Source organism: Cuculus canorus, chromosome 3, assembly GCF_017976375.1.
Source record: "Cuculus canorus isolate bCucCan1 chromosome 3, bCucCan1.pri, whole genome shotgun sequence".
Lineage (NCBI taxonomy): Eukaryota > Metazoa > Chordata > Aves > Cuculiformes > Cuculidae > Cuculus > Cuculus canorus.
In genome coordinates, this window is record NC_071403.1 from 47,789,927 (window position 1) to 47,817,911 (window position 27,985).

Below are 27,985 nucleotides of genomic sequence, written 5' to 3' on the forward strand. Positions count from 1 at the left end.
TGTGCCAGTGCTGGGTCACTGTCATAGTAAAGTCGTTTCTTAATGTTCAGAGGGAACCTCTTGTGTTTCAGTTTGTGCCCACTGGGCACCACTGTAAAGGGCCTGGCTCCCCCATCTTCATTCCTTCCCATCAAATGTTTATACACATTGAAAAGATCTCACTCAGCGTTTTCTTCTCCAGCCTGAACAGTTCCAGCTCTCCTAGCCTTTCTTCATATGAAGGATGCTCCAAATTGTGAAAGTACAGTGCTAAACTTACCAGTCTCAAAGGAGACTGAGAGGATTCCTCTAGGGCTTAAATTACTGCTTTACAGAGATCTAAGATACTCCAAAATTAAAGCACAGAAGTTTGAATCAATACAGATTAATTTTAAAGACAACTCAAATCATGCAGAAGTCTCCACTTGAAAAAGAGTAAAAAATTATCCAAATTCAGTTATGTGCAGAACACTGTAAAGAGAGCAGAACAGACCAAGCAAAAGGCTATCTATGATATTCCAAAAGCTGTATCTGAAGTGCAGACATATGCAGTTATTGCATCTATGTAGTTATTGCTAGAGAGAGCTCATTTAAATTAAGAATTGCGTTCGTGACATTCATCAGAGCTGTAAAAATGGTCTTGTCTGTATTACATAGAGCACTGTACTAACCTCACATTTTGAGTAATTAACCATGTTTTTGGGATGTACTAATAGGTATTTTCTTTTTTAAAAGATAAAAATTTATAGATAAAAAGAAAAGGTAATAAAGTGGTTTACAATAATACATGGCTAGCATATTATCACGACCATGGTCCATAAGGTTTGGTGAGTCACTACCAGAACTTCTCAGCATTACAACTAACCGAAGATGTAAAAATATGTAAAAAAGTAAAAATGGTCCAAAGAAAGTTTATATAAAGGAAAATTCGGAGAAACTTTCAGAACACAATGGTTTGAACAAGAAATTCTGTGCTTGTCCCATAAGCAAACTTGATCCTGTCAAGGGATCAGTGCTATTATTTCCATACCCACTGGGCTCTTCCTAACAAATATCTCCATTTAAGAGCTGACTTTTAATATTAGCAGCAGGTTTATTACGATGCAAGTTCTTACTAACCTATAGAGAAAAAAAAAATTGGTTTAGTGAGAAAGTCTCTGAAATATCAGTTCAAGCAACATGAGTTAAGCATTAAAATAGAATTGTTTGAACTGTGCAAGTATCGTGACTTTCCAAGTGGATTTTAAAATACAGACAACTACAGATGCAATGGCTTTGCACAAAATCTGTATGCAATTTCTGTCCTAACTCTCTGCACGTAAAATTAACAAGTTTGAGACAAGGCCTCTCCTGCTCCTAGCCAATAACCTTCTCTCACCTGAGTCCCATTTACTATCACTTTCGGGATTACAAAAACCAAAGGCTCCTCCTCTTAAAAATATCCTAACCGCATTAGGAATGCTGGACAGGGAGAGATGAAAATCTAAAATAACTACAAAAGAAACAAAGTCAGTCATTATTCAAATACCTCTCTCTCAATACAATACATGCTATGAGAATGTATCACCTTCATATCACTGAGGGTCAACGCTTCCTTCATGTTGTACTTATATTCAGTAGACAAGATAAAAAATATTTTTAAGGCTGCAGTATCAAACACTCAAAAGAGAGTCTGTATTAAGATTACACATATCATATTTTAGGATTTAATTCTTTCCATTCTACTCGCCTTCATTTCCACCTACTTGGTATGTCCTAAGAAATAACCTAATTAAAAGATTCAAATGCTAGCCTTCCCTCAAGAAAATCAGTAACTAATTTAGACACCCCTCCATCTTCTACCACTACAGCAGTCCCACAGTTCTGCTCCTTTTCACATTTAAACCAAACTTTTTGCCTTCTTTTTCCCCACCATGAAACACAAGCATAATGGTTACTACCTCTATTGTAAAACACATGTAAGAATCAAGGATAAAAAGCATTATAGAAGAGCTAGGTGGTACTTGCACAATCTTACCACTAGTCTGAATTCAGTTTGGGCTCCCCATATAAGAAGAACTTGGCCTTCCAGATGAAACTCATTCAAACTGGTGTTAACTGCAGATTTTTTACAATCAAACTTTATGCATCTTTTCTTTCAGAGTAGGGCAGTGGCTAATCATAGAAGCACGCTGGAGTCTAAAAAAAATATATTTATTTTTGCTGATGAATTATTTCTAGCACTACTAGGACACTAAATATCAACAAATCACAATTATCTACTTATGCTCTCACTTAAAGGGTAGCTGAAAGTATCTTTGCCCTGTATTTTCCCTTTAACAAAGGGAGATGCTACTTGAACTCATCCTCTAATACTGTTTTGAGTCTAAACCCAGTGATGTAAAATGTTTCTGAAGTATAGACACCTAATAAGACATATTAAAGGTGTGGCATAGGAAAGGATCCACAAGTATTCTATTTGATTCTGCTTTTTGAAAGCATAGCTCTTCTCAAATGCAAAACCAATAACAAGTTGTTCCCATATTATAGAAATAAATTTAGGTATCAATTTTAAAAAATGAGCTTATTAACAGTGGGTCTCATCTGTATTGTCAATATTTACCTCATCATTTTTAATCTCCTAACTGTTTCCATTAACTCATATAAAGTGTAAATGTTAAGCCACAGTTGGACAACCAGAAAAATATTTGCTTCTTCTCATGCATCTTTCATTGAGGTATCTCTTTTGTTGACAGAAAGAAGTCATGCACAGTCAAGTGTACCGATACTGCAGCAAACTCTCCGGCATTTTATGTTTATTCAAAACCCCATTCTTCAAGGCCCCAGAGCAGAGTATCTGAAGGTGAGGATAAAAGGAGACTGAGAGGGGAAGGAAAGAAGAGAAGGAAAATTCAGGTGAGTACACACTATTTCTAGACTATTTAAAAAACAAAACAAAACAAAACAAAAACCCAAAAAAAAAAACCAAAAAAAAAAGGACTCGCAGCTCACATTTTGAAGATTCTGTCTGCCAAAACATCTTTTGAAAAGAAACACCAAGCTACAGAGTCTTTGTAAAGTCAGGCTACCAAATTTCAGGATTTTTCAGCCTAGCCAGATTTCCTTCCTGTCAAACTTGCATGAGGTCAAAGGGACCTGCAGCTTTCCCTCCCTTTACAGTCTAAGAAGGAAAAAATACACACTGGTATTCATGAAACTAGTAAGATACATTAAAAGAAAGTGAGATCATGAACATTTTGTTCTGAAGGATCAAAACACAACTGGTACTGCACAAGCCAATGGCTGATGATGCCACCAGCTATCAAATGGTGTCTGTGGGAGTAACCTTTAAGGTTACTGCTGAATGCTACACTACAAAATGGGCACATTCTGTAATACAGTGATTATATTATAGACTAAATCCTGTAGAGCCAAAACTAGCAAGATGATACATTTTGTTGTTTATTTCATCCAGCTTATAAAGTAACAAATTATTAAATAATCCCATCCAAAATGAAAGAAAATTATTTAACAAATTAACTACTCAATTCCCAGAAGACTAAAGATAACTCCCAGAAAAGATAACTTTGGAGGGAAAACAGTTTTTTCCCCATTAAAAAAGGGCCAATTCCATAGGGAGAAAACAATTTTGACCTGAATAAGTACTGTTTTTCCTTTGCTTGCATCTCTACTAATTATATTCACTTTATTCACTTTCCACTGAGGTAAAAGTCACTGAGGTTAACACTTTTCTTTCATATTACACTACAATATGAAATTAATTTGGAAAGCATGATTCTAAACAAATATCAATAAGTTAATTAGTAGTTGTAAAAATGTTCTTCATCTCTAGAAAAATGAAGGGGAAAAAAGTTAGATGCTTGATTTTTGTTGTTCTGTTTGCTTTTAAATGTTTTTCTCTCCACAATGTCTGTCCTTGGACAAATTCTAGAGGCTCTTCCTCTGCGCAGCACAGGACAGCTGCATGGCTGAGGTAAGACAGTCAGTGGAACTCATCAGACATGTAAAAAGATCTGTAACCTCAGCATAGCTGCAGATACAAAGGCGTAACACTGAACACTATGATAATAACTCCCAGCCCATTAATACATACACTGTAATGTTCATTATATGCACCTATATATTGTTAAGCTAATAAAACTGACAGAAAATGTGGTTTTGGCATACTAAGAGAAGTGGAGTTTGTATTAGTGGCTGTTTAGCAGACATCCATTGCGAATACTGCCAAAATTTATTTCAATGCAATACTCCAACAAACTTACAATCATCTCCTCTACCAAATTACACTCTTAGAGAAGTGAAAATAAAAAAAGTAGCAGCTGATCGGCATTTCTGATGTGCTCATTGACCCTCCTGGGTCCTTGTAACAGGGGAGAAGGCAATATATGTACGTCACGTGCATTTTATCAAGTACAAAATATTTTTTCATGTATAGCTCTCTTAGATGAAAAATAAGGCAAATATTTGTATTATTTCTATACATATTATATATACTCCACTTTCAATGCTTGATGCTACACTATCAGATTAAAGTTAAATTTAAAAATACAGTAAGGAAGACAAACAAGAAACAAATCCTAAAATGCCTCCAGGAAAAATATTTTCAAGAAAATCACCAAGAGTCCTTAAGCAAACTGTGAGAAGCTACTTATTAACTGTGACTTGCCAAACTGATACATGTTCTCTAAAAGTTGGAGGCCTAAAGAGATTAAATACACCAAATTGTTAAAGCACCTGCCTATGGAGGAAGTGAGGTAAAATGCTCACGTTTATGCTGTTCACAGGAAAAAGAAGTGAGAAAATCTGAAAGCACTGCAGAACAGACTCAGCCCCAAAACAAAGGGTATTTGAGCTAAGTAGACCCTACCAAATCACACAAGACAGACAATACCTAACTTAGGTATGGGGTTTTGTTTGGTTTGGTATTGCAACACTTTCTCTACCAACTAGCTGCTCCCACATTTCCGATCACTTCTTTCTCAACCCCCGGCACGGCACACCATGCCACTCACTTAAGCCAGGATGACTGTTCATGTGGCTACACTCAGAACTACATCAGAGATACAATCCAATTCAAAATTACAGAATTGAAGATTTACAAAAGCTTCATGATATAAATGTGGTTTGCTAGATTCAGTCGCACTCTCAGCTTCCCTTGTGGCAAGTCACACTCCCTCAGCTTCTCCTAACACAAGCACCAGCGCTCTCACAATTGTGCAGTTCTGGAAGCTGATCTTGCCAAAACCTTACCCTTCAAAACCAACAAACCACTTTAAGGGAGCTTCCCTTAGTGAACTCACCATGCACTTGCAGCAGCACTATCACCAATGTAAGAAAGGGGGTGGGAGGTACGTCATCACAGCAGCCTAGATTTCCATCAACTTCAATCATGCTCACAATCTTTCTCTTTTTCTGTTTAAGTTGACACAATCCCTGACACAGTCCTAGTGTGGTCCCAGATTCAGCTGCACTGGCAAAATGGAGGAGGTGGAGCTGGAGCTGTACAGCACAAGTCAGAAACAAAAAGAGCAGTACTTGCAACTAGTACTGCCACTTGAAAGCTTTTCATGACAAATTTTGGGCACAGAGTATTTCTGAACTAAAGGGTTTGCCCTCAGATGGGAGGGAAGCAAAGTTTCTTTCTTCAGGATGAATTTACGATGGCAACAACATCGGGTAGCTAAGACTTCACCCATCAGCCATGAGAATGTAACTAATATTCAAATAAATTGAAGTGGGGTGGAATTCTTCAGCCAGATATTGAAAGATCTGCTTCAGAAAAGAAAAAGGTACAGATAACATGTATGAGCTTTTAAACAACTGAAGATTTACAGTACTGAAACGCATATACAAAATCTTTAGGGATTAAAACAAATGTGATGTTTGACCAAAAAATTCCCTTCCTCACAAGTGTGAATCTTCTCTCTCAAAAAAGGGCTACAATCCTCCTAGCACAGAAAACACTTATGCAAGGCATACTTCAAGGGACATTTACTCAGAAGTTGTAACTGTGTCTTCTTAATGACATTCAAAGACCTTCAAGGGAAGAAGCTCCAGCTCTTACCATCTCTTTTCCATTGAACTGAGTACACTAACCTTGCCTGTAATTACAGAGCAATTTCTTTCCCGTAGGAACATTCTGCAGCCTGCAAACATCCCTTGAGCCTGTAGCAGTTCCAGCTAGTTCCTAATTATCTCCAATATCTGTCGACAGGCTCTTTGAAGACATTCTTATGAACATACATTGAAGTTCTGATACACTCCCCCAAAATCCCAATACACCTTTGTATGTGATACATGCACTGCAACACTAGAAACAAAAAACAATAAAATAAGAAGGGAGGGGGAGATGAAGGGAGAAAATAACAGAAGCCACTAGTTTTCAGAATTCAGAAGAGCCTCACAAACAAGAATTATTTCAGTTGGACAGCAAGACATATTTCAGTTAGAAATCTGATAACCTCTAGGAAGTAGTTTGGGTGAGACATGTTGCAGCAGGGAAGAACGCTGCATCAGCCTGCAGGGAGAAAGCTCCTGGTGACACCATCAAGTTGCATCACAGGTGTGAAGTGGGTTGTAGGCACAAGCTTCCCACTGCGCAGCCATTTGCTCACCACAGGCTGCTCAGCTAAAGCTGTGAAGCAAGGCACTTCTCACACTGGAGAACTGCAATGAGTTGGATACTTATTTATTTAATACAAAAAGACAAGAGCTGCAGTTTTCAAATAACTCAAGTTTCTTGGCCTTGACTTTGGGATCAATAACCTAACACTAGTCCCGACTGTCTCTCAAATGTGCAGTAAATGAAGATTTTGGTTTGTGTTGGAGGACTTGCACTCATCTCATGACTCCTGCCCTCACATAAGAGATGCAAAGCTAAGGAACAGTTTCATTTCCTCCCCATACCTGTCTCTTTTTGCTTCAAGTTCCATGTTTTCTTCTCAAGGTTCTTGAAGTTGTGCAGAGGTCTCTGGCTTAAAAGAATATAACATCATGAAGACAGACAGACTCAAAGAGTGGCTGCATCAGAGCAACAGATGCTGAAGAGGCATTTGAAGAGTTGGGAGATCTACATTAATGCTTCCGTCAATGCAAAGACTTCGGTACAGAAGCAGGTTGTTTCACTAGCAAGACTCTGAGGGCATGAGATTAGCTGCATACATATGTGCCCAGATAAGTGAGTGATGTTCTTGAACTGCTCTGTCTGCATTAACATGCCAAGTATTGACTGGCTGCCTGTACAGACAGAGGGAAGGAAGCCAGCCAGAAGCAGGCATCCTCTACGCTCTGGTGGGTAAGATGAAGCAAGGAAGGCAGATCTGTATCTAGGATTAGCACAGCAGTCTCGTGTCTAATTATTTTTTACTTTGTAGAGGTCTTTAAAATTATGATTCTCTATTCATCCTGGCTAGATGCTCCTGCTAGACATATGAAAGATTTAGGTACATAACAATAAAATTTTAAAGTAGGGATAAGAAAAAGCACTACGCTGTAGTCGCAAACAGCTCTATCATTCTTGCATAACAGTGCAATGCTACAACCTTTCTTTTAAGAAGCCCGTAATACATAAAAATCGTTGATTACAGAAGTATTCAGCGGAAGGACAGCATCTTCTACTTTCTTAAATATGACAAAAAACTCCACAAATGTGATAAAATGATCATAGCTGAAAATGAATTAACAGAAAAAGCTTTTCAGAAACTCTGTAAGGTATATATTCAAGGAGCAACATGAGTTATTTTCCATAAGTACTCTGACCATTTCACTTTAAGACTGTCAATGTAAGAAAAGAATACTATTCAAATTTTGTTTGTAAACAATTCCTTTCTATAACTAACTAAAAATATAGTTGAGGTGGCAGTTCTTCCAATTCACCTTTGTCAATCTGCAAAGAACAAACCTATGAAAGGTATCATTTCTAATATAATTTATATTACATTGCATTGACATATCTATTTCTCAACACGGTAACAATCCCAAGACAGCCAGACATTGCATAATTCATTTAACTCTGTGCAACTACCAGGCAGTGCTTGCTTCTAACTACGCAAAGTAATTACAAAGTCACAACTCTACAAAGTTATGGAAAATGCTTTTCTGTTGAACAAACCTTCAAGTTTCACCAAGAAAGTAAAAAAATCTTGCAAATTTGTAGGCTTTTTAAAGTCAAAATAATATTCTCACTACTTTGCACCTAGTCTTGTAATTAATTTTATTTCTTTTTTTTTCCCCAGGAAGTTATATAAATGCAGTAACTGTCAAATTTGGACTTGATTATTTCTCTTCCTCAACATAAAACTCTCAATGCCTTTCAGCATCTTTACTTAATCTATGCTTACAAGATTTTCTTTTCGTAAAGCTCAGTTTCAGAATCTACAAAGCATGGAAATCAAATGGGAAGATTTATTATCACAGCTAAATCTCTATCTTTCATATAAATACTCACACAGAGCTAATGCATTCACATACACACAAAGCGAAAGCTAACCATAACCAAACAGGAAAAGAAGAAACAACTGGCATTCTTTGTTTGGATTTTCTTCTTTCCCATTGACAAGTTTCATCTTGCTGCCTTTCCTGAAGAGCACAAGGATCTTCAGATGAAGATAGCAAACGTTTCAAAATAGCCAGAGAAAAGACTGACTCAAGTGAAAAATGCCAGCTTCATTTTGAAAACTTGGATTTTGGAAGTAACATGATTGCATTCAGTAGATGATACGCTACTTAGCAGGCTGCTTCTGCTAAATCTGACAAATACAGGTCATACTTGTGCTTTGGCTCATGCAAAGGTTGCCTATTTTAATTTTTTTGGAACACGAGTGCAAATTCCTTAGGATTCCGTCATGCTTGCAGTTTCTAGCAAAAAATAACAAAAAGACTAAAGCAATCTGATGTAATTTCATAAATAACATAATTTTGACCTAAAATTTTAAAGCCGTCTTACATATAGTTGCCTTTTTTATATACAATTACTATATATTTAGACAAGCTTGCATTGTATCAAAGCCTAATATTTACTATATTAAGTGCTATTTCTGTATGTGTATGTGAAGGGGTGAAAAAGCAGAACAATAAAAAAAAAATACCCAAACACTAAACTGGTAACATAAAATCCACCTTGGTCATTCAATCTATAAAACTCAAGATCAGTACTGGAGGTTCCTTTTCTGTACTGAAAAAGTCTGCTTGCAAACTGCTCAAGGGAAATTCTGCTGCTTTTTCTGGTAAGCAGCTTGGCAAGGTAACATCATAATCTTGCAATGTCAGTGGTCTCCTTGAGCTTACAAAGTCTATTAAAACAAATTACATGAAAATATCTTTTTCAGGATTTCAATTCTATACCTTAAGACGATCAGTACATTCCAGTTTCTTTCATGGAACATAAGACAGTTTACTACTTCAGTATCTAATGCTGTCATGACACCTCAGTACATTCTCCAGCATCTGTGTATTATGCACAGACCACAGAATAACAGGAGATTATTAAGAGAGAATTATATGCTTTCTTGTTATCTGTACTGGCTAGACTGCCATGAAATCAACACCTCAGCACCTGCTTGAAACAGCCATTATATCTGATCTGTAGTGGATGGATACACACAAAACACGACTTGGACAAAAAGGTATAATATACAGTATTGAATAAAGCTGATACAAGGCTTCTGAAATGAAGTAAATCAAGAATGCCATTTTAGGAAAATTCTGTCCCAATAACTAATATCGTACATTACTTTTCACTTACTGTTGTACCAAATGACAGCATGAAACAAAGACAGCTGATGAACAAACAAATTAAAATGCCAGAAGACAAAAATTCTGTTCCTAACTACTAAAAGTACGTAAAGCCTAAATCTAGTAAGGGAAAGTCTAATCACTCAGTGATTCTAAAACCTCAAATAATACCTGATACTGATGCTGACTTCACTGGATTGTCAACATATCCACTCTATACTGGGTCAGTTGATTAAAATTATGTAAGACATAAAGCAAAAAAAGAAGCATATGTTATACTTCATATATAATCCAAAGATTGATTGCCTGAAATCAGCCTATTCTTTCAAAAAAGATATAAAGCAAGACATTACACATAAATACTCTGTCTTGCTTATAAACACAGACCATCACAGCAACAGCAGTATTACTGCCACTGCTATTTCTCCTTGTGTTTATATTGTAATGTACTTCTCTCATACAAGAGGCTGTGCCACTGGTCAAAGCAGAGTATGGAGAGGCTGCTAGGATTATCTGGGAGAAGGACAAGTAGCCAACTCATAGTGTTCCCAGGATGAGCATTTGAGTGCATTCATACAACTGCAAAGCCATTAGAGAGAATAAGGAAATGGCATACACTGTTCCCCGTTAAATGAAATGTCTGCAACGCCTATCTGGTCCATTTAATTATCTTGCCTATATTAAATTCTTTTGTTATTTATACTGGATATCAAGTAGGTAGGAGACAATATTAACAAGATTCATGTATTGGGTTTTTTGCCCTTTAAGAGAAAAATATCAATAAAATGATAATACAATATCCAATCTATTAGATTTCTTTAAACTGCTTAACTAGAACCAGCATCTGAAGCAAAGCACTTTCTGAAGTCATGCAACTGATATAAGCAAAAAAAACTGGAGAGCTCATACTATCACTTTGTTGATTAAAGCTTGAGAGGCTAAAGCTCACATCCAGAATATATGTTAAATTGATATTTCAGCTGACTGAAACCAGTAACATGGCTTTTAAAAGTGTAACGCACAAGCTTTGGTTCGCACTTGTATGTTTAGAAATTTTCATTTCAGATGAAGAAATCCATCTCACAGAGAGCAATATGAGCAGTAAAAACAGCAAGACACTGCTAGATTTTACACAGAAATACTAGAGCAATGCAGAGCTGCAAGGATCTGATTAGAGACAGTATCTTATGCTAGGCAGTCAGACTCCCATTGGGATGGGAAGCACATACACTGGGATATTCTACAATAAAACAGTGTTTCTTATATAGAGCCTTACAGGTGTCACAGGTTTATTCCCTCTCAATACTCCATTATTTTATCAAATTTTTAAGCAGAGCACAGGAAGGCACTTAGCTTCATAGAATTCCACCACGCAAAGTGTTCTGTGATACTTGGATCCGTTGCTCCCCTTTTAAAGGCCAAAAGCCAAGTACAAAGCAACTGCTATGGGTTGATAGCAAATGCCCTTTACTGTTGGTTCTCGGAACTGCACCCAGATCAGCCAGAGCTCTAACAGACTAAAAGCAAACCCAAGCCCATCTTCTGGAAGGTTACATGCAGTTGCAAAAAAAAAAATCAGCATACAGGCAGGCAACCCACTCTGTTTAACAGTTGTTACTGATTTACTTGCTCTGAAGCAGAGCTACAAATAACTGATGTCTTATCAATTTCCAAAAGAATCTTCTATAATTACATTGGTATGCCCTCTGGAAACGCTACTGGGTTTCTCATAGCAACCTTCAATGATTCAAACAGCTAGCCCTGCTCTTCCCACCATATTATTAACAGTAAGAGAGCTTCATCATTCTTTAACAGAAGAAATGATATGCGACTGGCAGAAGTACCATTATCAGTGGTAATCCAATGGTAATCAGTGGTAATCAGCAACTCTGAGAGATAGGCAAGTGATTCCTGTTGCAAGAGATGAGGAAGCTAAAGGTACAGGCCTGCAAGACCAGCAAAATATTCCAAGCAGCCTATGCTATAGAAAGACTTCTTAGCCTCCATCACCCCTGTTACCTACTCCACTTTGCCCTCTTAGATCAGGTTGCCCTTTGTCCCTCTGTTCACCGCTGGGTGTCACTCTGACACCTCCTGCAGACTCAGTTTCCTTAAACATAAGATGAGTGAGAAGTATCCTGTGGCCTTAGGGAGGCCAATCAACTCACTGAAGGTGTTGGAGCTGAAACAAAGGAGCAGGCAGGACCCACAAGACTTAGGTGCAGGCTGACCTTTCAGAAGTAGGAAGATGTTAGATCAGCTCAGCTGCATGATAGAGCTTCCCCACACAGCATAGCCGGCACACCCTCCTTATTGCTGAAGGGAAAGAGCACTGAAATAAGGAGAAAAAAAATTACTGTTACTGGCTTCCAGTCTGTGCTATGATCCTATCAACCCACGGAGTATGGTTCCATCTTGCTTCAAAACTTACATGTTTTGGATGCACTGGAAGAGCCACAAATAACATTCCGCTCTCTGTTCTCATACTTTAAAATACCCATGAACATCTGGTGAAAAGCATCTTGTGTCAAAACACTTCTGCAGTTCACTGCAGAAGGATAGCTACTCAGGTCAGATAAATTCCAAATTTACAGTAACCAGAATAGTTACTATTTCAACTATCAAAGCAGGGAAACTTGATTTAAATATACAATTGGTTGATTTTGCATTTCTTCTCCTTTCCTGAAGGAAGGCCTGGTAACCTTAAACTGATGTCAATTTGAACATAAACATAGTTTATACCTCACCTTTGATAATTCTTTGCTAACTGTAATGCTATAATACTTACACATTTAAATAAACACATATTTTAAGCACACATTTATTCAGATTGACAGTTTTCATATTTGATGTTAAAGAATGGTAGATGGTTCTCCGAACTGCCATATATACACCACTGACAATGGTAAATGCATAAGTAACACTGCAAATACACATGCTACTCTAAAGCCTTTTAAGACCCAGACTAGAACACCAAGTTACCACTGCCAACAGTCAAACCCAGTGTTGCTAATGTCAGCAGGGAAAGCAAAAACCCAAAAGTTTAAATATACTAAAGCATTACATTTTAGGATTACCTTTCAAACTCACAATAGCACCATGCCAATTTGAAAAGAAACTGGAATTCCATTTACACAAATCCAAGTTTTACAAGATTTAGAGAACATTACTAGTAAGATAAAACGACACAATGTTCTGGATTCAATGCCTCTATTAATCGTGTTTTTAATTGAAAACTAAATGTATTTATTCTGTTTTAAATCAAAGCAAGCGTATCTTTAGCTAGTGAACTGAGCTGACTTTATGGATACTACATCAGTAGAATTAGTTGATCTCTACAAGACACTTCATTCTTATCCCATTTTGGAAGAGGAAAACAATCCTTTACAATTTCTCCTTTAAAAAAAAGAAAATACAAACTATACTGAAACACAAATTTCCCATTCATGCCTACTGAAGAAAATCTGATCTGCCCCTTCAGCAAACTGCATCCAACTATTTAACCATCAGTTGCCCTTATTTCAGTGCTCTGATGTACTTTAAAACTTCAGAGAAAAATATTTAAGCAATACATACTCAATATTATTTCTTAACAAAGCTATTTTATTTAAATTTGACAACTTACGCTAAAGGCTAAATTTACTATGACAGACTTAAAAAGAAAATTCCACTTAAAAATAGTACCTTTTTATACACATTTTTAGCTGCCCTGTAAATGCTCTTTAACTTATCATAGTAAAAAAAGACTTTTAGCTATGGTATTGTCAGAAAGGCTCTACCTCCATTACAGACACATCTACACTTTCATTGCAATACAAAACTACCCTAAATCTCAGTCTAAAAGCTGATAGTTAAGATCAAGCTAAAAAGCCTAACTAAGGTTAATTTCATGAGGTACATGCACACATTCTCTTCTATTCATTCATCAGTGGACTGTCTACCATGTACAGCAGGAAAAGACATATCAAACTGTTATAGCCAGACTTCAACACATTGTGTCTGCTAAAGCCCTTTAGACATGGTTTTATTTCTTTAAAACTTCAGGAAAGGGTAGTCTCCATATCTCAAATCTCAACATATGCAAGGCTTCAAGGCTTAAATCAGACTTTAGACATGGTATCAATTTCCTGGGCTGAGTAAACAGGCCAACAGCCTGTACGTACATACCACACAGTGTCATCTGCCATCTAGTACAAGAGACGTTTAATTAGCTTACTAGCGATACAGGGTTTGGGGGGAGGGGAAGAATCTGTGTCCCTCAGTCTAGCAACAGCACCTGTAAGATACTTTTACACTCAAAAACCAACTGAAAACAAAAAACAAACCCAAAGCTATTGAAGCCATTTTTGTTAGCATGCCAATGAAAAGCTAAATCATTTGACATAAGAAATGACCTGTTCATAAAATACACTAAGCAAGACAATCCTGTTGCAATAAATTAGACACATTAAGTTCACACAGAGAGATAGAGTGTTATTAGAAAAGAAAATGTTCTATTAGAGGTTAAGCAAAACAGAGATAAAATACTAATGAAAAAAATTAAGATGGCAGTGATTCCTTTACCACGTCCATAAAGACCCAACTGATAGAAGTGTGCAATAGGTGTTTGCCCTAAAAAACAAATACAGATTGCACACTCCCAAGAGAAGAGAGTGTGTTACCCTCATGCTAGATGCTTTCCAGACACATTTTTGGCTATTATTGTAATCATATATCATGGGTGGGGGAACAAGACAGGGCAAACAAAAATACCTCTTCAACATCCAGTGTCTGTCTCAACCCAAAATCTGTGTGTAATACCAATACCTTCATTTCATTTTTGTTTCTGTATGACACAAACATGCACCAAAATATAGCAGTGGAAAGCAGAAAGCAACCTTTCCAACTGTTCAAGGCCTAAGCTCAGCAAAGTACGCTTTTATATGTGCAAGCTATGAACACATCTGGTACCCTGCCAATTTTGGTTATAACCACAAAGAGCCAGAACATTTTGACTGAAGAACATTATGACTATATTACACAAAATCAATTTCTATGATACTAAGGATCTAATAAGCCACTGACAATAACCATTTCTTTTCTAGCTGAGAAAACAAGCTGCTATGTGGTGGCATTTTCAGGCTTTGCACTGACATCATATTAAGAAAGAGGTAATTGTCCCAAGGCAGATTTAGACTTATCACAAGCATGAGAAAACATCTTGTTTGTAATTAGACTCATCAGTGAGGATTTCAGAATTTAGAGGACAAGAAAAACCATATCAAACACAGACTAAACAAATGTACTCCAGGAAAAATCCAAGCTTTTGCCCACTCTGTAAAATACCAGCAAAATTCTGCAGAAGATACTCCACGTGAACGGTGCTAGGGCAAATAACTCACAATTTGATGCACCGTATTTCTTAAGTCTTTGATCCTTCAAACAGAGCGTACGGGACATCTCCATACTGAGTCTGTAAATGCTAACAGAAGATGAGAGGTTATGGCTTTCAGAGCAGTGACTTTTTTTTCTGAAAGTGGTTTTTGTCTGAATAGTGTTTTGACCAGAGTTCTGGGCCTAAAATTTTCCAAAGCACTGAACAAAAGGCCTCTGGCTGTCAGTTCACAGCAAGTGTGCTACAAAGTACATGAGACACCCTAATGCTGTGCACTTCTAAGAGTTTTATTTGGTATGGAAACCAACATCACCCACAACTTTGCCCTCCCTGTTATCCCTTACTCATACTTTAAAACATATGGCTTTGAAATATCCTGCAAGAAAAGCTTGAAAGAGAAGGCTTGAGTACTACTGTACAGGTCATCTAACAAACATCAATCTGGAGAGCAAAGACCTTAACAGTGCCACTTTGAGGAACTAAGTCCAGCATCCACCAGACAGCTACAGGAGCTTGTCCTCAAAGAGAAACTAAAATGTGCAGAAGGACAAAGTAAACATGACAGTGTTATTGTCTTTTGGAAAATTTAAATCCCTGAGAGATCCCTGAATTTACTCAGATACTTAAAGAAAGCAAGTGAATCTCCAAAGGCAAAGAATAAGTCTCTAAAAAAATGGAAAGGAAAGAGACAGGTAAACAAGACACATTACAAAGAGAAGTGGCAGGCAGCTCAAGGTGACTTAAGGAATTTTATCTTTGCCTCTCTTTGCCTTGAAGTACTATTCTCTTCACAAGGTCTCTACCTATAGCTAGACGCAAGAAAAGAACAGACCTAGTAACAGCTGACTACATAAGAGAACCAGTTTCATAACTGTATCATGAATTTAAGTCTAATGATAATAGAAAATCTCATCATCACTTTATGTGAAGAAAGCACTGCTTTAGTTTAACCTAAGCACCCAATGACAAAGTTTACACTAAATAATCTTAACGTTTAATTCTTGTCTTCACACATCTGTGTCATGGATAAATTGTATTTTGCATATTGTATACCACACTGTTCAAACAAATCTGCGGCATAAGAGTTTTGTAAGTATTAAAAAAATTACTATAGGAATTAGGAATCTATCCTCCAGAAACAAACAGGTAGGAATAGATTCTTCAACAAAAAAAAAAGCATCCTTGCTTTATTTGTACTGCTTCAGTAAACAAACACATTGCTAAAGAACCGTGAAAATGAAAACTCCCACAACCTTACTCAAAAATCTGCAGCCAAAAAGCATCTCTATGGATAATGCTGAATAGTCTACAGAAGCATTCATTTTCTATTACATTGGAGAGAAAGAAATGCACTAAGCTGCTGAATCAACCTTAACATGGCAAATACACCGTTGCCAATGAATAAGCAATAACAAGTCTGTGTCGCCAACTCCCAACACACCACATTCTACATCAGCAACACTATGGATCCTTTCTGTGATTCACTATCTGCTACAAACAGGCAGGAGTCTTTCAACTGCAACAGTGCTTTAGTGGATAAGTCTAAGTAAGTGCTCTAACACAGGTGCGTCATCCAAGCATGCATTTTTGCCAATCTTATTAAAGTATCATTGCTTTAGCATCATTGTTGTGTCTTAGGGTTTACAGGCAATTAAGTGATAGGTCAAGAGTTCAGGCTCAAGAATCAAGAGAACAAGGAAACAAGGAATCATAACAGTATTTATGGCTTAGCCTGTAGCCTATTTCAGTCCTTTCTCTTCCTGCAACTTTTTTAGTTTAACCTTCACCAAGTCTATTAATATTCAGTTCAATGAACAACTGACTCACTTCCAACTGCACAATGATTTCTTTTAACACGATACTGAACTTTGAACCTTTTATCTAGTGTCCTAGAAGTGACTAACCTCAGTGGTCCTAGGAAAAGTAGGAAAACAGTATTGTTCCTATTATACTGCTGAGTAAAAGAATTAAGCATCTTGAGGCAATGCAGACGCTCACGACAGAACTGAGATAGAAGTACAGCAGTTCTGACTCCCGGCCTCCTGCTGTAATGATCAACTAATGCACAACGAAAATAAAAACCAAATGTAACAACTCAATCTGAGACAAGTTCATTTAAAAAACAAAACCAACATTTCATTGGAACAGTCATGTACATGGCATTACAGTTGCTTCTTAATGTGTTGTATTTACGTGGCAGTAACCTCCTACAACCCACTTCACCTCCCTAATCACAACACCTTGCCAGCGTAAACAACAAACAAGCAGAGGCAGAACTTCAAACACACTAGGAATTATTAGAACACCTGAGGTTATCTGACAGGTAAGCAGAGCTTCCCCCTACACAAATGATTCTGAAATCTAATCCAGCGGATGCATCCATCTATCTATTAGGAAGGACTGGAAAACATGCCAAAACTCATAAGGATTCCTCAAAAGAAGGTAAAAACTCTAATCATTAAAAATAAGGGAAACAGGACAGAACTCTTATAAAAATAGATCTTGTTGTGCAGCCAAGTATCCCTGTGTTCAACTATTATCTATTTTTAAGTTGGGGCAATTTTCCAGACAGATTTTTAGAACAGCTAACATAATGAGGTGCTTCAAAACAAAACAAAAAACCCCAAGCTTTCTTCCCTGACTACATTTGCTACAAAGATGTAGAGGAAACAAGGAAGCAATAACAAAACACAATCTCATATCACTGAATTGCAAAACTGTAAATTTCAATGAAGGCAAAGGCAGTAACAATATCAACATCCAGGAAACAGGCTCCCAACTCTTAACCAGAAAGACTGGAAGAAATTGTCCCAACCACCAAAAAGAACCAAACCAACCAAACAAAAAACTCACACAAAAAACAACACCCTCATCCCTCAAAAACCCAGCCTAATCAAAGACAAACTCAAAGAAGTCATGTACTCTTTAGTATGTTCTCCAGTGCTTTCTCAATTCAACCTGCATCTCCTCAGGCCTACTATCATCCCACACATGGAGAAGTGCATTCAAAAATGTCATTTGGGGCAATCAAAACAGAGACAGAACTAAGCAGTGATGGAATTTAAAGATCTTTCATTCAATGCCACACTAGTCCTGCCAGTGCAGAAAACTACAACCCAAACCTCTTAAGATACTCCAAGGGAGAAAAGTTATTCCAAGAGCTTAAGCATACATTAGGCTCAGGAAGCAATGTGATCTTAAGTCTACACACCAACAAAACAAAGCAGAAGTAGACATAAGTGAAAACAAACAGAAAATTGCACATCAAGTTCAGGTTGGATGGGCTTCTAATCTAGTCAAAGATGTTCCTGCCTGTAGCAGAGGGGTTGGACTAGATGACCTTAATGGTCCCTTTCAACCTAAACCATTCTATGAGAATGTACACTCAGTCATCAGCCATGATATCTGTCAAACTTGTTACAATGTGAAGCAAAATGACCCAAATCCTTCTGACATATATCTAATTACATCGTCCTTAACCAAAACCGGATCTACTCCTGGAGACGCTATAACAATTACATTATCATTTCCCATGCAAAGGTTCTTCGATTCTTTTAGGAGAGTCTTCACCCTTTGTCAAATATAAACCAAGTCCTGGTCATTTCTTGGTTTTTGCTCTCATTCTTGGAAGACAAGGATGGGCACATTCAAATCCAAACCAAGGGAACAAAGCTTTTCTAGTATTTCTGGAGTTTCAATGAGCAATGCTATTTTAATACCAACAAGAGGTCATTTTGTCACCACAGCACTAGACAATTAAATGACAAACATTTTCTCTTCAAACAACTAAAACCTTCCTCACACCAGAAGTATTAAAACCAAACTCCAGATAGGGAAGAAGACTGAATTATGTAACAATCCAACCTTTAAAATACAACCTTCCTATGACAGTGACAAAGGACTTAACTTTTGTATCTTGTGAAAATAGGACACTATCTTTTATGAAATCTTTCGGCATTACTGCTCACTTTTAGCCCAGAACAACCCCTATTCAGGACATCTGCTCTCTGTATTAATAATAATGACTGTAAAACACACTAACACGGTACTGAAAATGAAACTCAAATAAGAATTTTCCATATAATCTTCTTCCTCATCTCCCAAGCTACAACACCATTCTCTAATCAGTGTTCTCATTTGAATCCTTGGACAAAAGAGCAATTTCCAATTACTCCATTAATAAAAAGAAGTAATTACCTTCTGGAAATACAGGGGAGTGACTAACATCATACAGGCATACTCCTAGCGCTACTACAGAGCTCAAATTATACTCTATAAAAAAACCTATACTTTCCTCAATCTTATTACAGGCCCAGTGAACAGATTTTCAGATTCAAAAATTCCCTTTGCAACACTGAGAAATAACATATATTGGATTTAATGCATGTTCCACAGGGTTATTCTACTGGTATAAAGGAAGAGAGAGCGTCTCCTCAGCAGGCTGGCAAAGTCTGGAAGGAATCCACCTTGGGAAAGTTCATAACTTAAAGGAAGAGGACTTGACTACTTCATCACATGATTTGTATTTCCTTTTAATAGAACCCTGTTGCTGCACTGAAGTTTTTGTTGTTGAGAGAAACAGACTAATAATTCTTGCTCATGGTGATCTATTACAATTCATAGTAGGGCTTGCTATAGGTATCTTTAAAAGAACCATGTCCCTTTCCCATCTCCCTTATGGGTTTTTTTTTTTCCTCTCCTTTTTATATATCTTCATCTCTGCTTTGGAAAAACTGCAAATGGTTCTAAATTGCATACCTGTAACATGAGCTGGTTTAATTTTATCCCTTGATCATTCATGCAAGATAGCAGATTTCCACTGCACAGCTTCCTACGTCATTATAGGATTCAAACGCATTTATTTAAATCTCCTAGAATTCAACCACTTTCATTGCTTTATCTAATTAAATTCACAAAGACCTATCAGACAATGGGAGCTGTAGCCCCATTTTCTGTTCTGACGAAAAAAAAAAAAGTATATATATACACACACATTCTCTGCCATAAAGGATCTTTTGCCTTAGGCATCAAACATCTTTAAACATTTGCTAACAAACCCTAGCAATCAAGAGAAGGAAGGAGGAATCCAGGGCAGGGATGAGACCATATCAAACTGGACGCATCCTCAGCAGTCTCCAGAGCAATCCAAGCCTGGAAAGGCAAATCAAACCCCACCTGATTTATGTCACTCTTTCTTTACAAATGAAGTGAAAGTTCCAAGTACTGGCCATAGGGAAAAGCCATTTCATTTACATACTGTTCTGTTTCCAAATTATTCAGGAGTTTATTACGGGGTTTTCTGGAGGATCACATCATAAATATGGATACATAAAACCTGTCCTCTGCTACTCAGCTATAGTAATCTCACACCAAAATCCGAATCAAAACTTTGTTCATTCTTATTAACAACCACAAACTCGGCAATTACTTTTCAAAAGCCTGCGTTTTATGCTCACAATGTTTCTATAGATACAATTCTTATACAGGTGTGAATGTCATAGTTTTCACAAAAAGATACTCCATTAAGAGAAAAACTGGCTATAAGCAGTTCTCAAGTTCCTTTTTATAAGAAACACAAAGTATAAACAAACTGGACTGAAAGTGAGAAAATTTAATGAAGAGCTCTTTTGTCTATTTTTCAGTAAATACAACAGTCTGCACACAAGGCCTGACATTCCATAGGTACACACCAAGCCCTCAGCTTTATCCATGCAAGTTTGATACAAAATTTTACAAATTAAAAAGAACAGGGTTTTACATCATGCAAAATGAAAGGACTGGAGGACTGCAACTATTAAGCTGGCAACAACCTAACTATAAGTGGACACCTATGCTTCTCTCAGTTTTGTGTCATAGGACACTACAGATGCTAAAGCTATCATGGGTTCAAAAAGAGGTTGCATAAGTTTACCATAACTATTAAGAAACAAATTATTAAATACCAAATAATCTGCCTAGAGACCCCTAAACTCCATCCTACTAGAAGCCAGTGATGCTTCCTTCCGATATTCAACCATTTGCCCTCCAATACTCTTCCCTAGACACCTACTATCATCCACTGTTGAAAACCAGATTTTGATGTAGAAACACCCTTGGTCTGAGCTGATATACCATTCTAGATTCGTATTTCTCTGCCTAGGAGAAAAGAAGGTAAAATATCTAAAGTTGATTCAACACCTACACCGTTCAAGTCCCTCATTTCCAAACACTATGTAGGGCACTTGTATGGCAGCCAAGGTATTTACATAGTAACAGTTCTTAAAATAATTACATCATTTATGAGAGCTGAGGAAGACACCACAAATATATAACTCTTCCTCCTTCTCCCTTAGCCGAATTCACTCCCCCTTATAAGTTTTACTTAACACTTGAAGTAGCTTAATGAGTAACATTTTTCTATATTTTTATTCAGCATTAGTTAATATTACCTGTAAGAGAGGAGTTTTTTTAATCAAGCTCCCTTTTGTGCATTTTACTCAGAATTTAGGTAAATCTTTGGGGTTGTGCTTTATTTTTTTAGCTATTTACAACAGAAAGGATATCTTAGAAGTCACTTCAGTGTGCCATTAGACTAGGGAGATCTGTCCTTTATCAAGCACAGGCAGCAACAACATTGCTAGTAATGTCTGGATGCCCAAGAGACCAGGGTTCCCACTGTACTAGATACTGCAACAAAACAGAACAAAAGTGAGAGAGCTCTCTCTGTCTCACAATTTAAAAATTTTGCCAGCTATGTTTTTTCTCCAACTAAAGAGCCTCCTGTGGACTGTGATCCATCACAATCACAGCGGGCAGACAACTTTTGCTGTTCACAATAACTTTATTTCCTACTTATCTTCATAATCTCTGCTCTTCTATAGTATTCTTAATATATGTACAGAAAGATTATTTTCCTTCATATTGTGTCCAACATTTATGGCATCTTTCTACATTTTTTTTTTGCTTAAATGGTGCCAGGTGCCATTGGTAAAGTGTAGTAATTTTCTTTCAATGGCTACGTGAATAGGTTTGACCTTCTGCCAAATTTTATTTTGCAATTATTATCCAGAGAAGTGAAATGAGACATAAGAAATTTTATTTAGAGATCAGTTTAGCTGCAAGATATTTGCTTCAACAAATATTTAATGAGAAGAGTGTCTTCAAAGGAGAGGAATCTATTCCATTGCACGTACAAAGCAGAGGAAGAACTGATAGGATGGATTGATATTAGTACCGAGAAGTGCTAGACGTTTATATTCTAATGAGACAGCTAATCTTCAAGCACATGCTTTGCAAAGAGTACTTTTCACTAGACAAAGATGCTGAAGACTATTCAAATCTAGGGCACTAGGAAATGTACAGCTACCAGCTGGGTCTGCTAGCACTGAAACTATGCAAAAGACAACAATCACAAATTAATCAGGACCTCCATGCTACATAAACAGCCCAGCTTTCCAGTGGGAGGTTCTCCAGACCAGCTTTGATATATTACAGCTATCAAGGATATGATGTGCAGCTAAGTAACATTAAGGCCTTTCATGGGTAGAAGCACAAAATGAAAACTACTATCACAGACCATGTAAAAGATATTAAAGTTTTAAGTATTCAAACGATGTAAACAAAGACATTAGTTAAAAATAACACAACACAGAATAACGGATCAAATACAAAAGCATGGATCAAAACAAGAGTCACAAAAACAATGAAAACAGGCAGAAAAACAATTTCTTGGAACTGGACCTCTCAGACCATTTCCTCTTGGACCTTTTTCCCAAATAATCTGAATCCTCAGATCTAACTGGAGTCTAGATACTAGCCTGCCAACAAGCAGGCATTGTTTTTTACAGAGAGTCAACTGAAACCACTAACTACATCTGTAAGACTGCTGGCAAACATTTCACTACAGTAGGTAATCCTTCATCTGCTTTAATAAAGAGTTTACAACTTCCAACTAAATTACACAAACTCATGTTTGTGGATAGCATTACACATCTGGGAATACAGTTCCCACACTATTTAGTATATAGTGTACCATACAGTTCCCAAATTATAATCCTTCCATTATAAATTCTTCATATATTTCCTAACTTGTGTTTCATCTCTAAATAACAATGCTCTAATGTACTGTCTTGAATTAAGAAAAAAAACAAATATGGCTTTATGCCTTATATTAGAAAATATATACCCCGCAGAAGACCTCAAGTTCTAAAATTATTAAAATGCACCAACAATATAATTAGCGATAATCATCTGCACATCCCAATTAACAGAGGTAGGTAGAAAACATCAATTTAAGGGTGTGTACATCACACCTCTAGCATCCTAAGTTTGTTCTGCTACCAGATGCATTACAAAAATGGGACACTGAAGGTGACTGCAACTAGTAGGTCCAGATAAAAAAAATGAGATGTGATATTCCGTATAATTTCTACCAGCTCCACAAGAGGGAAATGAATGAAACCCAAGAAGACACGATGACGCCAGCCATGCAACTCATTCACACACCCCTCCTTCTTTTTCCTTTCCTGACAGAGATATCTGTACAAACTCTCTTAGCAGCCAAGCTCTCTGGTAACTGAAGTAGAGACATGCACCTTTACTACTCTGATCACCTTAACAGAAACTGCCTTGAATCATTCTCTAACCCATCAATGGGTTTAGTTAAGTCTTCCTCAGGGTCTCTTCTGACACAGAGAAGTCTGTTCTACTTAAAGCACAGGCTTAGCTTGCAATCTTGGTATGGAAGGTATAGTATGAAATTACCTCAGGCATCATTAAACAAAATAAATATGTTATAACAGAAAACTGTATAAAACAGGAAGGTGAGTTTGTGGGATTTTTTTATTGTAAAAAAATTCAATAAAAACTCTGATTCTATTGTTAGGCCTTCTTATAGAGTTTCTCACAGCGATTACAGGCAGACAATGATCCCTTTATGAGCACTAGATAAGATGAGAATAATTACCCTTAGATAAGAGAATAATTACACTGAATTCTTTTGCAAGGTGCTTTGAGACCTACTAATGAAAAGTACTGTTAAAAGCTGTGTATTATAAGTATCCTTAATAATGGCATAAAACAAGTACCAATTTTTTCTAGAGGCCAGTTATAAAAAAATCCTGATTTCACTTGAAAGTTCACCTGAACCAGTCTTTTCTTTTTAATAAAAATGATTAAGTGAGCTAAGGAAAGCTGCACCACAACAGTTTTCTTGGTGTAAGCTCACAGTAAAACCATCTAAATCTATTCACCAGCTTACTGAAGAAAATATACTGAATACTTTAAACTGTCCATCAGGAGCTCAGTGTAGCTGAAAGTCAGCAGGGTTTTTATAGAATAGTGAAATACGTTAAGGTTTTAAAATAAACATCTGTTGACTAGGTGAGAACAAATTCCAGTCTGTTGTTAGAAGCAGTGATCTGTTGTACCAAAAAAAAAAAACCCCAACCAACTTTCTGTGAAAGTCATTCATAACAGTTACAGCTGTCAGTTTGCTAAGCTATTTTTAATCTTATAAATATCTATATACACAGACACACACACACAGATACGCACATACCCAGCCCTCAAGAAACTGATAATGACCTTCTTATAAACTTCCAATCCGAGTGTGGAGGGATATGCAGCTTTTTGAAATAACTCCGCTTTGCTTGACATTCGCATTGCCTGTGAAAAAAGAGGCCCACTCGTGCAAATGTTCCTTATAAGAGCAATCAGGTTAGGAGCTCCCAGCATGAAGTGCTTTCTTGAATTAGCATTGCAGGATCAAGTTGATAGCTAGCATCCCTAGGGATCACCATGATTTTGCTATTACGGAAAAATCTATGGTGATGTTATTGAAATAATTTTACCAGAAATCTTAATGCAATGAGATATCTCTTCCATTAATAAACCTTTTTATACAACTTAACTCTTTAAGCTTAACAGAAATAGTTAAATGCAAGTGGCTCATATTTCTATAATCATCTTCAAAGCTGTCAACATTGTTTTGCAGTAAAACATACTATTTTGAGCAAGTTCTTATTATACTGCATTTTATTAAGCAGGTATTTTCATTTTTAAGACTTAAATTCCACAAATTATTTTTAGAAACGGACATTAAGAACCGATTTTATTATTTATGTCTGCTGTATGTGTAGAAAATATCCACTGCAAATACCCTTAGCTATTTAAAACACAACATGTTGCTCATGAATCAGTAACCGTTAGACAGGCAAATTTCATCCTGAGAAAATCAAACTAACTATGACAATAATAACTGCAATTTTATTTCTTGAAAAAAGGCAATGAAAAAGCTTTTCTATGAGCAGGCCTTCGCCTCGTTCTCTTTTTGAAAACATGTATGAGTCAAGGAAGAAAAAAGGGCTCTTAAACACCAAAAACATAGCTTTCACCTTAGGAAGTTCCTTAACCTCACATTGCTGGACGCTTGGCAGGTTTCCCAAAGCACCACCACAGCTCATCCCATTGTTACAGTACTCTGTGAGCACCTACCCCATGTCGCTCACAGGGACCACCCAGGGGGACCTCCGCCCTCGCTCCACCTGGCCACTTCCACTGCACGTTTTACTGCTTATGCTGAATTTCATAGAATCAGAGAACGGTTTGGGTGGGAAAGGACCTTAAACGCCATCCAGTTCCAACTCCCCTGCCATGGGCAGGGACACCTCCCACCAGATCAAGCTGCCCAAGGCCCCATCCAACCTGGCCTTGAACACCTCCAGGGATGGGGCAGCCACAGCTTCCCTGGGCAACCTGTGCCAGGGCCTCACCAGCCTCATTGTAAGGAAATTCCTCCTTACGCCTAGTCTAAACCTGCCCCTCTCCAGTTTATACCCATTGCCCCAGTCCTATCACTACAAGCCTTTGTAAACAGTCCCTCTCCAGCTTCCCTGCAGCCCCTTCAGGTACTGGAAGGTCGCTATAAGATCTCCTCAGAGCCTTTTCTTCTGCAGGCTGAACAACCCCAACTCTCTCAGCCTGTCCTCACATGGCAGGTGCTCCAGCCCTCTGATCATCTTTGTAGCCCTCTTCTGGACCCGTTCCAACAGCTCCATATCCTTCTTATGTTGAGGATCCCAGAACTGAACACAATAGTCCAGATGAGGTCTCATAAGAAAGGAACAGAGGGGCAGAATTCCCTCTCTCGCCCTGCTGGCCACGCCGCTTTGGATGCAGCCCAGGACACTGTTGGCCTTGATTTGGGTGGGGAATCGCTAAAGCAGTTCCCTCACTTCCAGGAATCCCCGAGGGAGCCGAGCTTCGCACGACAGAACGCGGGGGGAGACCCGGAGCAGGGCTTCTCACCTCGAACGCGGGGAGGGGGACGCAGACGGCAATAAAGAAGGAAAAGGGAAACCAGGAGGCATCGCGGGGGCTGCGAGACACACACACACACACAGACACAATTGCCCACCGCGGGGCCGCAGGAGCCCTAAAGGAAGGGCTGGGATCCGGGGGCATCTCCCGGGCCGGCGGGACCGAGGCGGCCGGTGCACTCCTCCCGCGGCACACGGACACCCGCGCCCCCCCATTCACCCCCTCTCCCTTTATCATCGCCCCCCACCCTCTTCTCTCTCACCGCTCCCGGAGCGACGGCGGCGGCTGGGCCCGGCTCCCCCGCCACGTGACCCCCCGCCACGTGACCGCCCCCCGGCCCCGCCCACGCCGCCTCGCTTCCCGCAGCGCCCCGGCCGCGAGCCCGGCGGGCGCCCCGAATCCTCCCTCCCTCCCCTCATGTCCCACCGCCCCGCCGAGCCACGGGCTGCCAGGCCACGGCCCGGCCCTGACGGTGGGATAACAGCTCGCCCACGGCTTCCCCGTCCCCTCCGATCGTCCCCCCTCCCCCCCGCCTTCCAAACCTCCCCCCATAAAGAGAAATGCGAGGCTGTACGCGATCCCGAGGTTATTCCGTAACGAAGCACTCGGAGACTAGTTTTCCCTCCTACCTTCCGGGATAACAAAAAGAGGAGGGAAAGGTTCTGGAGTCGATGATCTCAGAGGTCTTCTCCAACCTGCTGATTCTATGAAAGAAGCGGGTGCTCCTCCCAGCGAAGCCCGCGGGGTTCGCACCGCCGTATTTCTGCGGTTTTGACTTTGCCATCAGCCTCAGTGGTTGAAAATCCTCCGTGCTGACCCACACCCGTGCGAAGACGGGTGGGCGAGGTGCTCGGGGACATAGTTTAGCAGCAGATAGGAATGGTTGGACTCGATGATGCAAGAGATCTTTTCCAATTTACTGGTTCTATGATTCTCGGCTTCCAGAAAATAACGCTTACAGTGGGTCTGGTGTTAGGGAATGACTTCATCCTCATGCTTGGAAGCTCAGGATACAATCCAGACGACAGTACAAGACCTGCGGGAGCCTCAGTAAAAAAAGGATTTGTGTCGTTTGCAAACTCTGACGCTGTATTCAGGTACCACATTCAGGGTTCATACTCTTTCTTCTGAGGGGAGCAATGAAACACCTAAACATAAAACGTGTGAAGCACTTGATATGTTAAGGAAACCAGGAAGAAACCAACTGCCAGCTCTAAAAAACAGCCATCTAAACAACAGTACATGAGGAGATAGAATTGAAGAGGCCCGATGCTCTACTTGCTTTAGTAATCAAAACTTACAGACCATTTTGGAAACTAAAAAGGTAAATATGTATTCCCCAAAGCCCCATAAGAATTTTATCTTGCAACCTATGGCAAGAAGGGGCCAAACTTTGTGCCATAGACCATGTAGGTCTGTGAATAGCCGAAGCCTGAGATAATGTGTCAGAGCTAGGTATAGATTGCTTCTGTTAATATAATTCTCATTTGGAAACAATTTGCTTTTTTTACTGAAGATTTTCAGTTGCAATACACAGACTAAACCCTTGGGCATCTCTAAAGATGGAATAACAGTCCTATACCTAAAGTGCAATAAGAAGTT

The 27,985-nt window shown here is 38.5% G+C and overlaps 1 protein-coding gene across 10 annotated transcripts in view; it reads right to left on the reverse strand.

Annotated features, from left to right (window-relative positions):
• The window catches only part of TULP4 (TUB like protein 4), a 158,494-nt gene extending 131,789 nt beyond the window's left edge, over positions 1-26,705 (reverse strand). For 3 of the 10 annotated variants that reach the window (XM_054061102.1, XM_054061103.1, XM_054061093.1), the window contains exon 1: positions 26,646-26,705. The gene's annotated coding sequence lies outside the window, so the exon portion shown is untranslated. Of the gene's footprint in view, positions 1-1,996; positions 2,158-2,581; positions 2,839-5,279; positions 6,120-6,885; positions 6,949-24,623; positions 24,731-26,371; positions 26,468-26,645 lie in introns of those variants that run through there. The other 7 variants (XM_054061095.1, XM_054061096.1, XM_054061097.1 and 4 more) reach the window with 7 other exon arrangements.
• Positions 26,706-27,985: the final 1,280 nt, after the last annotated feature.